The sequence below is a fragment of the Schistocerca piceifrons genome, chromosome 6 (assembly GCF_021461385.2).
Source record: "Schistocerca piceifrons isolate TAMUIC-IGC-003096 chromosome 6, iqSchPice1.1, whole genome shotgun sequence".
Classification (NCBI taxonomy): domain Eukaryota; kingdom Metazoa; phylum Arthropoda; class Insecta; order Orthoptera; family Acrididae; genus Schistocerca; species Schistocerca piceifrons.
Genome location: NC_060143.1, coordinates 422,915,860 through 422,932,231, shown reverse-complemented (window position 1 = coordinate 422,932,231; position 16,372 = coordinate 422,915,860). Strand labels below are relative to the sequence as shown.

Below are 16,372 nucleotides of genomic sequence, written 5' to 3'. Positions count from 1 at the left end.
CACGCCGATTATCAGTCTGGTAGAGTGGGAGAAGCATTAGAATGGTCTATTAACAGAACAAAGGGCAGAGTAAATGGTTCAGATGGCTCTAAGCACTATGGGACTTAGAACTATTGAACTTAGAACTACTAAAACCTAACTAACCTAAGGACATCACAGTTATTCGTTCACGAGACTCAGAGGGCCATAGACATGGGTTCACAGGTAGATGCCGTGTTTCTTGACTTCCGCAAGGCGTTCGATACAGTTCCCCACAGTCGTTTAATGAACAAAGTAAGAGCATATGGACTATCAGACCAATTGTGTGATTGGATTGAAGAGTTCCTAGATAACAGAACGCAGCATGTCATTTTCAATGGAGAGAAGTCTTCCGAAGTGAGAGTGATTTCAGGTGTGCCGCAGGGGAGTGTCATAGGACCGTTGCTATTCTCAATATACATAAATGACCTTGTGGATGACATCGGAAGTTCACTGAGGCTTTTTGCGGATGATGCTGTGGTGTATCGAGAGGTTGTAAAAATGGAAAATTGTACTGAAATACACGAGGATCTGAAGCGAATTGACGCTTGGTGCAGGGAATGGCAATTGAATCTCAATGTAGACAAGTGTAATGTGCTGCGAATACATAGAAAGATAGATCCCTTATCATTTCGCTACGAAATATCAGGTCAGCAACTGGAAGCAGTTAATTCCATAAATTATCTGGGAGTATGCATTAGGAGTGATTTAAAATGGAATGGTCATATAAAGTTGATCGTCGGTAAAGCAGATGCCAGACTGAGATTCATTGGAAGAATCCTAAGGAAATGCAATCCGAAAACAAAGAAAGTGGGTTACAGTACGCTTGTTCGCCCACTGCTTAATAGTGCTCAGCAGTGTGGGATCCGTACCAGACAGGGTTGATAGAAGAGATAGAGAAGATCCAACGGAGAGCAGCGCGCTTCGTTACAGGATCATTTAGTAATCGCGAAAGCGTTGCGGAGATGATAGATAAACTCCCGTGGAAGACTCTGCAGGAGAGACGCTCAGTAGCTCGGTACGGGCTTTTGTTAAAGTTTCGAGAACATACCTTCACCGAAGAGTCAAGCAGTATATTGCTCCCTCCTACGTTTATTTCGCGAAGAGACCATGAGGATAAAATCAGAGAGATTAGAGCCCACACATAAGCATACCGACAATCCTTCTTTCCACGAACAATACGAGACTGGAATAGAAGGGAGAACCGATACAGATACTCAGGGTACCCTCCGCCACACACCGTCAGGTGGCTTCCGGAGTATGGATGTAGAAGTAGATGTAGATCACACACATCCGTGCCCGAGGCAGGATTCAAACCAGGAACCGTAGCGGTCGCGCGGTCCCAGACTGAAGCGCCTAGAACACTCGGCCACTCCGGCCGGCCAAAGGGCAGAGTACAAAGAAATAAAATTGGAGATACGGAAGTACCAGGATGGTGAACAGATAGCGAAGATAATTACGAAAGAGGTACAGAAGGAGGCTTCACAAATGGAAATTGGGAAACCACCAGGGCCTGAAAATGTACCAACAGAATTAGAGGGCTATGGCCCAAGCATTCTGTATGAATATCTAAACAAGCTAGTTAATGTATGTGACATGGAGAGGAAATTCGGCAGAATGGAACTTACCGTATCTACATCCTATACATAAAGAAGGAAGCAAGAAATTATCTATCAATTATCACGGTATAAGTGCCACAAATACAATTAGCAAGTCATATGGGAGGAGAAGTCTGTAACTGAAGAGGAAGAACAAAGTGGCTTAATAAAGGGTAGGTCATTTGTAAATAACATCTTTATCCTAAGGCAGATTATGAAGAAGAGATTGGAAAGGAATCTAAGCAGTCATTTGGTTTTCATAGATCTTGAGAAAGCATATGTCTCAGTGTCACTAAAGCTATTGTTCGAGTTGCTGTGGTCAAGGGTACTGCTAAAATTTTATGTGAGAAGCATCTTAAACATCTAAAAGTCAGTGGAATGTTTCGTTAAAGTAGGGGAGGAATTATCTAGAGAGGCCTTCAGAACAACTAAAGGACTCCAGCAAAGATGCCGTCCTCCTCACACGCTCTATAAGATGTGTGTGCAGAAGACGATGGATCCGTGGTGTAAAAAGTTCACGGGCTTGGGGTCTGAAGTAGAGAACCAGGGTATGTACACACTGTTCTATGCTGATGATCAGGCCGTCGAAGCAAACGATGAAGAAAGTATATCTTACACGCTTAGAAAGTCGTTGGAAGAGCGTAAAAAGTGAGATCTGAAAATTAATTTTGGGTAGGTGGAATACCTACGTCGAGAAGAAGACGAAAGCAACCTGGACAGAGACGGACACCTTATTAAAGTATGTAAAGAATTTAAGTATTAGTGTTATCCTATTTTTCTATCGAGAAAGTAAACCTTCAAAAATGAGTTTAAAGGTTAAAATTCATTTATACAAATTGATCGTGGAACCATTAACAAGCTTTGGCAGTGAGTGCTGGGGATAGACAGAAAGAAATTGAAGGGGCTTAGAGCTTTAGAACTGGAAAACTTGAGAAGAGCGTGTAGAGCATCCTTATCTAACTACGTAAGGTATGAGAAAGTAAGAGCAAGGACACAAACTCATTATAGTATTACGGATGAAACAGAAGATAGCTAGGAGGAATTGGGCATGTCAGAAGGATGGGTGAAGACAGATGGCCCAGGAGAGTATTTTTTGTGGCAAATTAGAGGAAATATGGCTAAGTGGTATTCAAGAAGCGATGGAGAGAAGAGGAATAAAAGAGAATGGGAAAGAATGGCGAAATCGAGGCATCTGGCGACAGAGATGCGGTATGCGACAACAGCGTAGAACCATCGCAACAAAGAAGGGCGGTTAATATGCGGTCCCAGAACCGTGGAGGCATTCCCCTCCTTTCCTCAAACACGCTCAGGTTCTGATGTCTCTTTTCAACAAACTGAGGCATTCCTTGCTCTGTGGCGGGCACAATTTCCTGTCAGATAATTTCGCAGTTTCTGCTGTTCGTTCATATGACGATTCCTAACACCTTCATGGCCTTCAGAATAGACGAATAACATTCACTGAATGTATCTGCAACTGCATTTGTTGCTATTTCAGCAGTTTTTGTCCCATAATGACGATGTTTCGGTACCATTTTTCCAGATGCATCCACTGAAGCTCTCGTCGTCGTTTAGCGTACTGACACCGGTGCAATTTTTAGAAAAATCTTCATTGGACAGAAACTTCTATACTGTTCAGTTTTTTGTCGAGCTTCAAACTATCTGTCTTTAAAGCCATTAGACTGTTTTTTATTTGCAGTGTTACGTTTACACGATCATGATTTCGGCTTCAAAGTGCCATTATCAAGTGTTTTAAAGTTATACAGTGCCTAAGATGGCATACTGCCGTCTGTAAAATATACTGTTAGACACTTAATAATTTTTTCATAATGTGGGAATACAGTCGTTATATAGTTCCTTAAAGTCAGTACCGCCATTAGACTGTTTTTTATTTGCAGTGTTATATTTACGCTATCATGATTTCGGCTTCATAGTGCCATTATAAACTGTTTTAATGTTATACAGTGCCTAAGATGGCATACCGTCGTATTTAAAATACACTATTAGACACATTGTATTTCGCTCAGTACAAGTTTCCGTTCAACACGCTGTAACTTCTAAAATAATTTTACGATTATAATCCACATACGACAGAGATACAAATTAGTTTTAAAAAATCCATGATTTCATCGGTCTCGACTAGAGCCTTGGCTTAGCGATGATGGTCGGTGTGCCGGCCAGCTTCGATGTGGTTTATAGGCGCTTTCCCGTATCCCACCCGTTTAGAAACGGGCTGGTACCCAATTACCGCCTCAGCTACACGAGTCTCAAACATTTAGAAAGCTACGAGCAGACAGTTGGCGTACACAAATTCCATACAGGGGATTAACAGGGTGGCGATAGGAAGGGCAACCGGCCACCCCGTAAACTAACCATACCTGATCCTTTAATAATCGTCCCTGCGCCCTAGCACCCATCAACCATGAGGAACACCTTGTATTCTCGTGGGAGATGGTCACGTGTTGGAGAAAAGGGCGAGATATTCCTAGTCGTATCAACGATCTTCGACTTGGAGTGCTCAGTGGTCTTCTGTGTAAACCTCTTGTTACACTTATTTGAATACTCCGGGCTATTACGTCGTGGGCGAATGAATTTATTCGAGAAGCCAACATTTCTGCAGAACAAGGGGAGGGGAGTGGGTGGGTTGCATCTTCTATGAACGATTCACATTCATTGATGTTACAACGCTCCCTGAAGATATCCTCCGCAGATAGAGGAAGGAAGATTAAAACGTCTCGACGACAACGATGTTATTAGAGATGGAGCACAAGTTCGTATTGTTTGAAGGATGGGGAAGAAAATCGGCTGTGCCCCTTCAAAGCAATCATTCCAGTATCTTACTGGAGCAGGAAATCACGGAAATCCTAAATCTAGATGCCTGGACTTGGATCTGAACAGTTGTCTACAAATGAGGACGACACGTTTGGTTTATCCAAGAAATTCATTTGACCACGGAGAAATAGTCTGGAAGAGTTTCATAAGTAGGATACTTCCAGTGTTATAAGTTTAGGTTTTGCAACACAAACTTCTTGCACAGAGTGTATCCTCACAACTTGATCATTTGCCAAAACCTTAGAAGGAAGTTCATACAGTTACTAATACTCCCCATATTTGTCCAAGGTGATACTGTTCTTCAAGGATTTTCACAGGAAAACTCACGCAGGCTGGAACGGCGATAAATACTTGTGGCGATACATTTGTGACGTATGCTATTTTGGCTGTATCACTCCTGCCAACGAACAATTATCATGGCTCAAGTCAATAAGAGTAGACACTGTAGTAATCTATGTTGGCTCCACCGTATTCTCTTACACTACTATCTAAACACCAAAGCGGAAATATTCTTTCTCAAGAAAATGAAATCCTCTCTGTACCATCGTATAACACTGCCACATTCTCTAAATCATTTATGAGTAAGGAAACTGATTTTGGAATAAGCTTCATCAAAAAAAAAAAAAAAAAAAAAAAAGCAGAGAAGTTAAATTCTTTCCAAACTTTGGACGATTAATAGCTCGTATGACATCACAATAGCTATCTATACCATTCACCAGTCTGCATCTCACTGTCGTCAAACCCCATCCCCTACAACTTTGCGTTCCTCCATGTTGGTAGAGTTCTTTATTTAAATTCTGTTCTTTCGTAACAGTCACTGTCACTGTCCTTTCAGTCTTCACCTCTTTCTTTATCCCTCCCGGTTCTACAGTACTAAACATATCTTCGTATATGCTAAACTAACCTCTATCATTCCTAAACCCTTTTATTGTTACTATTATTATTATTACTATTACTATTATTATTTTCAACTATTATTTTGATTATTATTATTTTGTTAATTGTCATTACCATTATTAGCATCAGTTATTATTATTTTGTTACTACTACCGCCACTACTACTACTACTACTACTACTACTACTACTACTATAATTTTCATTATTATTTCTTTCTTGTCTCAGACGTTATGTCTGGTTAAAAATGGAAGGTGACGCGGACCTTGATCAAGCGTGACTTCCTTTTAACTGTACGGTATATGTTACATTGCATTTAGGAAGTTTCGGGTTATTGAACAGGTGTGAATAATTACAGATTTCTGTAGTTGTATATATAAGTTTGGATGTAGCTGTATTGCATTGATGTACTGGTGAATATTGTGTGGTATGACTCCTGTAGTTGATAGTATAATTGGTATAATGTCAACTTTATCCCGATGCCACATGTCCTTGACTTCCTCAGCCAGTTGGATGTATTTTTCAATTTTTTCTCCTGTTTTCTTTTGTATATTTGTTGTATTGGGTATGGATATTTCGATTAGTTGTGTTAATTTCTTCTTTTTATTGGTGAGTATGATGTCAGGTTTGTTATATGGTGTTGTTTTATCTGTTATAATGGTTCTGTTCCAGTATAATTTGTATTCATCATTCTCCAGTACATTTTGTGGTGCATACTTGTTTGTGGGAACATGTTGTTTTATAAGTTTATGTTGTAAGGCAAACTGTTGATGTATTATTTTTGCTACATTGTCATGTCTTCTGGTGTATTCTGTATTTGCTAGTATTGTACATACGCTTGTGATGTGATCTACTGTTTCTATTTGTTGTTTGCAAAGTCTGCATTTATCTGTTGTGGTATTGAGATCTTTAATAATATGCTTGCTGTAATATCTGGTGTTTATTGTTTGATCCTGTATTGCAATCATGAATCCTTCCATCTCACTGTATATATAGCCTTTTCTTAGCCATGTGTTGGATGGGTCTTGATCGATGTGTGGCTGTGTTAGATGATACGGGTGCTTGCCATGTAGTGTTTTCTTTTTCCAATTTACTTTCTTCGTATCTGTTGATGTTATGTGATCTAAAGGGTTGTAGAAGTGGTTATGAAATTGCAGTGGTGTAGCCGATGTATGTATATGAGTGATTGCTTTGTGTATTTTGCTAGTTTCTGCTCATTCTATAAAGAATTTTCTTAAATTGTCTACCTGTCTATAATGTAGGTTTTTTATGTCGATAAATCCCCTTCCTCCTTCCTTTCTGCTTAATGTGAATCTTTCAGTTGCTGAATGTATGTGATGTATTCTATATTTGTGGCATTGTGCTTCTAGGTCTGTGTTACTCCATTTCACTACTCCAAATGAGTAGGTCAATTTTGGTATAGGATAAGTATTTATAGCTTTTGTCTTGTTTCTTGCTGTCAATTCTGTTTTCAGTATTTTTGTTAGTCTTTGTCTATATTTTTCCTTTAGTTCTTCTTTAATATTTGTATTATCTATTCCTATTTTTTGTCTGTATCCTAGATATTTATAGGCATCTGTTTTCTCCATCGCTTCTATGCAGTCGCTGTGGTTATCCAATATGTAATCTTCTTGTTTAGTGTGTTTTCCATTGACTATGCTATTTTTCTTACATTTGTCTGTTCCAAAAGCCATATTTATATCATTGCTGAATACTTCTGTTATCTTTAGTAATTGGTTGAGTTGTTGATTTGTTGCTGCCAGTAGTTTTAGATCATCCACGTATAGCAGATGTGTGATTTGGTGTGGGTATGTTCCAGTAATATTGTATCCATAATTTGTATTATTTAGCATGTTGGATAGTGGGTTCAGAGCAAGGCAGAACCAGTAAGGACTTAATGAGTCTCCTTGGTATATTCCACGCTTAATCTGTATTGGCATGTGATATTATTTGAATTTGTATGGATACTAAGTGTGGTTTTCCAATTTTTCATTACTATGTTTAGGAACTGTATCAATTTAGGATCTACTTTGTATATTTCCAATATTTGTAGTAACCATGAGTGGGGTACACTATCAAAAGCTTTTTGGTAATCAATGTATGCATAGTGTAGCGACCTTTGTTTAGTTTTAGCTTGATATGTCACCTCTGCATCTATTATCAGTTGCTCTTTACATCCTCGTGCTCCTTTGCAACAGCCTTTTTGTTCTTCATTTATAATTTTGTTCTGTGTTGGATGTGTCATTAATTTCTATGTAATGACTGAAGTTAATATTTTGTATATTGTTGGTAGGCATGTTATGGGGCGATATTTAGCTGGGTTTGCTGTGTCTGCTTGATCTTTAGGTTTCAGATAAGTTATTCCATGTGTAAGTGTATCAGGTAATGTGCATGGGTCTGCAATGTAACTGTTAAATAATTTAGTTAGATGTGAATGTGTTGAGGTGAATTTCTTTAGCCAGAAATTTGCTATTTTATCTTTTCCAGGGGCTTTCCAATTGTGAGTAGAATTAATTGCTTGGGTGACTTCATGTTGCAAAATTATCACTTCAGGCATTTGTGGTATCATCTTGTATGTATCTGTTTCTGCTTGTATCCACCGTGCATGCCTGTTATGTTGTACCGGGTTTGACCATATGTTGCTCCAGAAGTGTTCCATGTCTGTTATGTTTGGTGGATTGTCTATTTTAATGTGTGTGTTATCTATTGTCTGGTAAAATTTCTTTTGGTTTGTGTTGAATGTTTGGTTTTGTTTCCTTCTATTTTCACTTTTTTTGTATCTTCTAAGTCGTTTGGCCAATGCTTGTAATTTCTGCTTCTTTTCATCTAATTGCTCTATGACTTCTTGTTGTGAGATTTTATCTAACCTTTTTCGTTTTTTTTCTGACATTTCATTTCTTATAAATTGTGTTAGCTGTCCGATGTCTTTTCTCAGGTTTTCTATTCTGATCTGTAGCCTGTGTTGCCATGCTGGTTTTGTGGGTTTCTTCTGTATGTTGGTTGGTTCTGATCTCTGCCTAGTGTGTATATTTAGTGTAGTGAGTGCTACGTAAACCAGAAGTTGTAACTCTTCCATAGTTGTGTTTTCATTTATTTTGTTGTGTTTGATTGTATTGATAGTTTTTATTGTTGTTTCGACTTGTGGGTTATTTGGCGGTCTATGCAAGAATGGTCTAATGTCTGTATTTGTGTCTTTGTATTCTATATATGTCAGCTGAAATTTTTCTTCTATATCCAACATGTGTGTCACTTCGTATTCTATTTGTGCTTGTTCTGGTGGCTGTCTTAAGATTTCGTTTTCCTCTGACTGTTTAATTGATGCGTGTTGTTCTTTGTTTGTTTGCTCTGGGATGTTTGAGTCCATTACTGTATTTTCTTCTTCTTCTGATTGCACATTATTTTGTTACAGTATTTGTTGTACTTGTTGTTTGATGTTTTCTAATTTTGACTGGGGTATCCTGTTATTTCTGATTATTACATGGGTCTGATCAGCTAGTCGTTGTTCTGTTAAAAATTTTAATTCTGGGTATCTGGTAATAAATGTTGTGTATACTTGTGATCTGTATCCAGTTGTGTTGGTTCCTAGGTTTGTTGCTTGGTAATAACAGAACATGAGGTGTCGATTAACTTCATCTGACCATCTCATCCTCTGTCTTTGTTTACCTTCTAGGGTGGTTGCAGGAAGCATATCCTGCAAAACACCTCTATTTGGCTTTGAATCATTTTCCAGTTGGCTATCAGTGACGTTACCATTGTGGGCGGGCATAGGGTTCAAGCGTCGTCCCCGACCATGACGGCGCTTGTCCGAGGCTTCTTTAGTTCTGTCCTGAACCAACTAATCACACTAAAAGGGGGGTTAGCCCTATTAGTGGTTTGTTCTTTTCGTCGCCTTTTACGGCTGGCAGAACATACCGGAGGCCTATTCTTTTCCCGGGCCTCCACGGGAATCATTATTATTATTATGATTATTATTATTACTATTATTCCTCTGAATATTTTTGTAATATCTTTGATATGTGTCGTAACTGGTCAGATGTAAGATAGGGCCTTAAGACCGTAATGTATTCAGGCTAAATAAGCAATAAAGAAATATAATGTCAGAGGCTTATACAGGCACACTCAAGATCGATCGTCTACTCGCCGATTAACCAACGCAGAAATTCCAAAATCATGAATGGTTTGTTCATTGTTACAGCAAGTATCTAAGCACTCGACTCGAGAAACGTCTTACATGGACGCCTCAGGTCGACGAAAAAAGGCAGAAATCATCTAGCTGAAATGTTTTTCATCAGTCTTCTGATTGGTTTGATACGGTTCGCCACGCTTCCCTTTCCTGTGTAATATTCTTCATCTCAGACCAGCTCTTACAATGTCCTTGAATGTGTACAGGATATCATACGATGAACTCCTTCCCCTCAGGTATTTCCTCTCTATAGTTCACCGAGCGAGGTGGCGCAGTGGTTAGACACTGGACTCGCATTCGGGAGGTCGACGGTTCAATCCCGCCTCCGGCCATCCTGATTTAGGTTTTCCGTGATTTCCCTAAACCGCTCCAGGCAAATGCCGGGATGGTTCCTTTGGAAGGGCACGGCTGACTTCCTTCCCCGTTCTTCCCTAATCTGATGAGACCGATGACCTCGCTGTCTGGTCTCCTTCCCCAAAACAACCCAACCCCAACCTTTCCATAGTTCCATCCAGTACCATTGACGTTATTCGCAGATGTCTTAACACATGTCCTGCAGCTACGTCCTTTCTTTTAGTAAGTGTTTTTCACATATTCTTTCTTTGTAGATCTTATAAATCCCTTTATTTCTTAGCACCCTTGTGTAACGTGTCTCAGACCCTTTGATTCTCTTTTTTTCAGTTTTCCCACACTCGATGGTTCACTTCCAGACATATATTCCCGAAATATCTTTCTCAAATTCGATGCCTACTAGACTTCACTTAGATAGGAATGCTCTCTTAGCTTTTACAAGTCTGCATGTTGCATTATCCTCCTTTCGCCTATCATGAGTTGTTTGGTTCCAAGGTAACAGGTGTCTCTCACTTCGTATCCAGTTTTAGTGGAACTATTGCTAATCTCATTTCTTACTAGACACTGTCATCTTGAGCAGTGCTGAATCCGATGTGCATTCTACTTTTACCCAACTGGACATTGTGCTCTGCTCTCATCTTTCTCGATCTATCTTCAGATTCACAGCAGTTGTCGAGCAAAGTGCGAACAATTAATACAATTACCGCTTTCTAAAATGCAGAATCGCGCTCTGAAATTTTTCCCTACGTCTACACTAGAACTGTTCAATGGAAGTTTGCATCAGCTAACAAGCTCTTACTCTCTACAAGTAATCTGTATCAAGTCCAAGCGCTAGAAATGAGGCTGAATCGATTATACACTCCTGGAAATGGAAAAAAGAACACATTGACACCGGTGTGTCAGACCCACCATACTTGCTCCGGACACTGCGAGAGGGCTGTACAAGCAATGATCACACGCACGGCACAGCGGACACACCAGGAACCGCGGTGTTGGCCGTCGAATGGCGCTAGCTGCGCAGCATTTGTGCACCGCCGCCGTCAGTGCCAGCCAGTTTGCCGTGGCATACGGAGCTCCATCGCAGTCTTTAACACTGGTAGCATGCCGCGACAGCGTGGACGTGAACCGTATGTGCAGTTGACGGACTTTGAGCGAGGGCGTATGGTGGGCATGCGGGAGGCCGGGTGGACGTACCGCCGAATTGCTCAACACGTGGGGCGTGAGGTCTCCACAGTACATCGATGTTGTCGCCACTGGTCGGCGGAAGGTGCACGTGCCCGTCGACCAGGGACCGGACCGCAGCGACGCACGGATGCACGCCAAGACCGTAGGATCCTACGCAGTGCCGTAGGGGACCGCACCGCCACTTCCCGGCAAATTAGGGACACTGTTGCTCCTGGGGTATCGGCGAGGACCATTCGCAACCGTCTCCATGAAGCTGGGCTACGGTCCCGCACACCGTTAGGCCGTCTTCCGCTCACGCCCCAACATCGTGCAGGCCGCCGCCAGTGGTGTCGCGACAGGCGTGAATGGAGGGACGAATGGAGACGTGTCGTCTTCAGCGATGAGAGTCGCTTCTGCCTTGGTGCCAATGATGGTCGTATGCGTGTTTGGCGCCGTGCAGGTGAGCGCCACAATCAGGACTGCATACGACCGAGGCACACAGGGCCAACACCCGGCATCATGGTGTGGGGAGCGATCTCCTACACTGGCCTTACACCACTGGTGATCGTCGAGGGGACACTGAATAGTGCACGGTACATCCAAAACGTCATCGAACCCATCGTTCTACCATTCCTAGACCGGCAAGGGAACTTGCTGTTCCAACAGGACAATGCACGTCCGCATGTATCCCGTGCCACCCAACGTGCTCTAGAAGGTGTAAGTCAACTACCCTGGCAGCAAGATCTCCGGATCTGTCCCCCATTAAGCATGTTTGGGACTGGATGAAGCGTCGTCTCACGCGGTCTGCACGTCCTGAGGCGCCAGGTGGAAATGGCATGGCAAGCCGTTCCACAGGACTACATCCAGCATCTCTACGATCGTCTCCATGGGAGAATAGCAGCCTGCATTGCTGCGAAAGGTGGATATACACTGTACTAGTGCCGACATTGTGCATGCTCTGTTGCCTGTGTCTATGTGCCTGTGGTTCTGTCATTGTGATCATGTGATGTATCTGACCCCAGGAATGTGTCAATAAAGTTTCCCCTTCCTGGGACAATGAATTCACGGTGTTCTTATTTCAATTTCCAGGAGTGTAGAATACTGCTTACCAGACCTACTAGCTGCTGATCCAGCTGAGAGCGAACAGGAGTGAAGAACAAATGAGCGAACATGATCCTACTCTATAGTAAGGCCAACTCCACCACAAAATAAGAATGGGAGGGACAATGTAAATTTTAAAACCCTCTAAATAATGTTACGTTACGGACGACCCTCCTATTTCATAGATTACACAGGTAAGACTGCGATAAATGTTCCTCAAAGATACTGAAGTGTGACTATGTTTGCACGTTTGTAGGCAACATAAGTATCTGACATGCCTTGTTTTTAAGTTCGTTTTATATTTTTAAAAATCTGACGTCAGCAACAGATAATTTCATTTTTGTTTTGCATCAGTTCAATCACTTGCCCTGTCTGGTTACATTTATTTGAATTTTTAAACTATCGTTAGTGTTTGAATAAGCATCTGTACGTAGTATAAGTCATAAAGACATTTCAAATTTCCGTCAGGTAATCCTGTAATTCATTCACTTGCACCTCGGTGAACACGAACCAATTACGTCGGAAGAAACAAAATTTTGTGTCGAAACACTTATTTTTCATATTAATATGACTTATCAAATGTTCTGCAATTTCCTTTTCATGTTTTGGAGACTACATATGTTTCTCAAGAAGAGAAACCGATCGATAGAGGATCAGACACACACACGAGCGTCCAGTTTATGTTCCATAGCTACTATCTCTCTACTTCAAAATTTACGTTTTCCAGGCTGCAATTAACTGGAGAAGTTCTTATAATTTTAACAGTGTTAAAATGTTAATAGGAATTGTAGATGTTCTTGCGTATCGTTTTAAATTTTTCATGAATATTAAGCAACTGTATGGAAATTTTTTCATTGCGGAAGTTTTTATTACCCGACGTAATGGTACTTCACACTTAACTCATCCAGAAACGAAGTTGTCCCTTTATTACTCTTTCACATAGAGTAGAGAAATTATTTTCCATTCAAAACATTCTACACTTTAAGTTATTGATCACGGCAAGTGCTCATAACAGATGCAGCAACGCAAACACGTTCTTATTCTTTCAAACAGTACACCCATCGAGAATAGTTTGGAATACCTTAAAGCTGTTCACGTGAATAAATGTATCGTTCCTCAATTACCAGGAGGCTTATAACGTATGTTAAGGGAGAGAGACTATTAAGCGGTAATGCGGGACTGATTTTAATCGGCTTTGCCGTCAGAAACCCACGCAACATTTATCCATAAATGATATAATCCGAGTATATACCAATCATAAATGCTACGTTAAAAGCAGTATGATCTGTATTCAGTGTACTGACACACATAATGTACCAAACTTTTGTCAGGTGTACTTGAAATAGAGTAATATCGCAAACAGCCGTTAACTGATGATTTATTCACACGATCTGTTTTGCTGTGTTAAAACAACATCTTCAGGTGATACTACACAGAAAGGAATTTTAGGACAGCTAATAAAAATAAAAGTAAATGAAAAATACTTCACAAAGATTAGCACACGGAAATAGCCCCATTGTAAAGGAATCCGAGCCTATGAAGAGAGGAAGCAGCCAAAAGCAAAATAACCGGCTGATCATTGGGACGAATGGGACAGGGAATGAGGAACTATGACTGAACAGTGGCTAAATGTACAACCGTTGCCTCGGAATTCCCAGTGGTACTAACGACCTCCGTACCACGCTCAGCCGATATGCGTCACTGGATGCGGGTGTGGAGGGGCATGTTGTTAGCACACCGCTCTCCGGCGGATGTCAGTTTCCATGGCCGGAGCCGCCGTTTCACAATCAAGTAGCTCCTCAATTTGCCTCACAAGGGCTGAGTGGACCCCATTTCCCAACAGCGCTCGTCAGACCAGGACGGTAACCCATCAAAGCCCGAGAGCGTAGCTTTTGTGATCTGAAAGGAACTTGTGTTACCACTGTGGCTAGGCTGTTGGCGGCGAAATGTAATACACTCCTGGAAATGGAAAAAAGAATACATTGACACCGGTGTGTCAGACCCACCATACTTGCTCCGGACACTGCGAGAGGGCTGTACAAGCAATGATCACACGCACGGCACAGCGGACACACCAGGAACCGCGGTGCTGGCCGTCGAATGGCGCTAGCTGCGCAGCATTTGTGCACCGCCGCCGTCAGTGTCAGCCAGTTTGCCGTGGCATACGGAGCTCCATCGCAGTCTTTAACACTGGTACATGCCGCGACAGCGTGGACGTGAACCGTATGTGCAGTTGACGGACTTTGAGCGAGGGCGTATAGTGGGCATGCGGGAGGCCGGGTGGACGTACCGCCGAATTGCTCAACACGTGGGGCGTGAGGTCTCCACAGTATATCGATGTTGTCGCCAGTGGTCGGCGGAAGGTGCACGTGCCCGTCGACCTGGGACCGGACCGCAGCGACGCACGGATGCACGCCAAGACCGTAGGATCCTACGCAGTGCCGTAGGGGACCGCACCGCCACTTCCCAGCAAATTAGGGACACTGTTGCTCCTGGGGTATCGGCGAGGACCATTCGCAACCGTCTCCATGAAGCTGGGCTACGGTCCCGCACACCGTTAGGCCGTCTTCCGCTCACGCCCCAACATCGTGCAGCCCGCCTCCAGTGGTGTCGCGACAGGCGTGAATGGAGGGACGAATGGAGACGTTTCGTCTTCAGCGATGAGAGTCGCTTCTGCCTTGGTGCCAATGATGGTCGTATGCGTGTTTGGCGCCGTGCAGGTGAGCGCCACAATCAGGACTGCATACGACCGAGGCACACAGGGCCAACACCCGGCATCATGGTGTGGGGAGCAATCTCCTACACTGGCCGTACACCACTGGTGATCGTCGAGGGGACACTGAATGGTGCACGGTACATCCAAACCGTCATCGAACCCATCGTTCTACCATTCCTAGACCGGCAAGGGAACTTGCTGTTCCAACAGGACAATGCACGTCCGCATGTATCCCGTGCCACCCAACGTGCTCTAGAAGGTGTAAGTCAACTACCCTGGCCAGCAAGATCTCCGGATCTGTCCCCCATTGAGCATGTTTGGGACTGGATGAAGCGTCGTCTCACGCGGTCTGCACGTCCAGCACGAACGCTGGTCCAACTGAGGCGCCAGGTGGAAATGGCATGGCAAGCCGTTCCACAGGACTACATCCAGCATCTCTACGATCGTCGCCATGGGAGAATAGCAGCCTGCATTGCTGCGAAAGGTGGATATACACTGTACTAGTGCCGACATTGTGCATGCTCTGTTGCCTGTGTCTATGTGCCTGTGGTTCTGTCATTGTGATCATGTGATGTATCTGACCCCAGGAATGTGTCAATAAAGTTTCCCCTTCCTGGGACAATGAATTCACGGTGTTCTTATTTCAATTTCCAGGAGTGTAGATATGATTAAACTGTAATGCAAGAAGCATAAAATAAGATAACATCAGCAGAATGTCGGTATAAGAAACGTAACCCATTAACTAGCCCCGATATTACAAAAACAGAAAAGCGCAAAAAGAAGTAGTCATGCCAGTTTAAAAATTGGGAAGCGAGAATTTAATTAAGCTGTTGGGCTTACACGTGCATACATGTTCAAACTGAATGCAGGTCAAGGACTAAAGAGTCAAAATAAACCTAATAATGGAATAAACCTTAATTCAGATACTCACCAATAACAACTAGTGGAAACCGAGAATCAACGCATCACGTAGTAGAAGACACCACATATGATGACAAAACTGCCGGCCTTTGTGACCGAGTGGTTCTAGGCACTTCAGTCCAGAACGGTCGCAGTTTCGAATCCTTAGGTTAGTTAGGTTTAAGTAACTTCCTGGCAGATTAAAACGGTGTTCCGGACCGAGACTCGAACTCGGGACCTTTGCCTTTCACGGGCAAGTGCTCTACCAACTGAGCTACCCAAGCACGACTCACGCCCCATCCTCAAAGCTTTACTTCTGCCAGTACCTCGTCTCCTACCTTCCAAACTTTACAGAAGCTCTCCTGCGAACCTTGCAGAACTAGCACTCCTGAAAGAAAGGATATGCGGTGACATGGCTTAGCCACAGCCTGGGGGATGTTTCCAGAATGAGATTTTAACTCTGCAGCGGGGTGTGCGCTGATATGAAACTCCCTGCCAGATTAAAAGGCAAAGGTCCCGAGTTCGAGTCTCGGTCCGGCACACAGTTTTAATCTGCCAGGAAGTTTCATATCAGCGCACATCCCGCTGCAGAGTGAAAATCTCATTCTACGTTCAAG

At 42.7% G+C, this 16,372-nt stretch overlaps 1 non-coding gene across 1 annotated transcript; it reads right to left on the bottom strand.

Moving 5' to 3' along the window:
* Positions 1–15,964: 15,964 nt before the first annotated feature.
* On the bottom strand, positions 15,965–16,039 carry Trnas-uga. Its single transcript has one exon. It is a non-coding gene; the product is annotated as a tRNA-Ser (tRNA).
* Positions 16,040–16,372: the final 333 nt, after the last annotated feature.